We start from the raw sequence: 2007 nt of genomic DNA on the forward strand, positions 1-2007 counted from the left end.
TATAAGTCTGCTAGGACCCTGCTATAACCGTGTACGCTACAAACCGTGATTTTGCTAACCCTTATCAACTTGAAAATATACGACATTTGACCAGGAACAGTTATAAATTTCGAACTTCTGTGGATTCTCATCGGACGTTAGTATCTTTCCGAAAGTATTATGAATTCTCATCAGACATTAGTGGTTTTATGAAAATATCATCAACAGAATAGGCGGGAGTTTCGCAATACATATTTAACACTGCAAGCTACGCATGTTTAAACTATAAACTTAATCTAAACAAACGTTGATAATATATAATTACAAATTCGTTACAATTAGGAAAAGAAATAGAAGAAGAAAAAACCTAATTACGAAAAAAAATGTTACGAAATTACGCCACTAACAATATCGAGCAATAATAACACTGAAATGTATGTTGTATTGTTTATTAACGTTTGCACCTCTTCCTGGCTAGGTGTGGGTTTACTAATTATTTTTTGAAAGTGATAAAATTTATAGTTGTTTGAAAGTTTTATCCTGGATTGATGTTATATTTTAGTAAATTGTTTGTTTTACACTAGTTGTAGCGGCATTTTGCTTTAGTAACAAACATATTCCTGTTTGTGTAAGAAGTCCAGCTCTTAGTATATGTGATGTATGGTCCTCCTAGATCAGACGTTCCATAATTCACATAAGAATATGTGGAGTGGTTAAGGTATGCATTCATTGATGCCCACAAGTATACACACGAAAAGCTAGGAAAGACCACCACATGGCAGAAAAGGTACTGTGATGAAACAGTGAGTGAAAGGAAACATCAGTGTGGAGGCCGGTTGTGTCTTTTATATGTGCCAGCAGCGTAAAAGCATCTCAGTTCTAGCCTGACAGGGTCTTTTTCTTATTCTCTGGTGAATTGGTCCAGTTATGCACAAGCTATAACAGTCGAGACATAACATGTGAGAAAGAGTGTAATGCAAATGACCTTCTGGTTCTGTATGTACTGACGAACTTCTAGTGCACTAGCTTGATCTGTAATCAGAGGAAAGTCTGACTAATTAGAGGAAAATGAGAGCACTGTCGTATTCCTCCCAGACCCAAAGGTTAATAGGAAAAGCTTGATAGTATTTATATGCCTGTTCATAATGAGCCAGATAAGGAAGCGACAGAGCAATAAGAAAATGATTGCTCAAATAGCCAGTCAAAATACCAACAACAGCTCCCAATCAAGATGGCTGGGATTAAACCCGATCATGAACAGCTAGGACAGTAATCCGTTTTAAAAATTAATGACAGAAAGAGTGGCGATATTTACTTGCTAAGCTATCAAGTGATGTTCACAATAGAATGTATGAATTATATTATAGTGTTCCTTGCTTTCTCAGCTATCAGTTGGTTTAGTCCGAGAAAATATATGAACTTTTTTTTTATTACCACTCGATTAAGACAGCTGGAGTGACTATATATAATACCTAGCACATCAACAGTTTGCACAATTGAAGATACTTGCTAGAAGTTTGAAAACTCAGCTGAAAACTGTGACCCTTGCATTCTGAGCTATCGATCATATTTTATTGAGATATATCCCTACAGTTATTGAATGGTAGCTGCTTGATCATCATGAGTTGGGAAAGTTTTTCGATCATGATATCGATGGATCTGAAAGGGTTTAACAACCATTTCTTTTTTTTCTGAGCTATCGAACAGTTTCATGATAAGAGATATCATATCAAGTGATAGTTGATCAATTATCGTAGATTAGGGCAATCATGTGATTGAAAATTCAATGCTAAAAAGACGTTGCAACCCTTGCTTTCCAATAACAAACTTACCAGTAGCAGAACTCGATTCTAACGGCAATTCACATTCTAACAACAACACGTAGAATACATATGGGTACTGGGGCGACTCAATCATTGTTGTTAGAATGTGAATTGCCGTTAGAATCGAGTTCTGCTACTGGTAAGTTTGTTATTGGAAAGCAAGGGTTGCAACGTCTTTTTAGCATTGAATTTTCAATCACATGAT

The sequence above is a fragment of the Limulus polyphemus genome, unplaced genomic scaffold, assembly GCF_000517525.1.
Source record: "Limulus polyphemus unplaced genomic scaffold, Limulus_polyphemus-2.1.2 Scaffold1300, whole genome shotgun sequence".
Classification (NCBI taxonomy): Eukaryota; Metazoa; Arthropoda; class Merostomata; order Xiphosura; family Limulidae; genus Limulus; species Limulus polyphemus.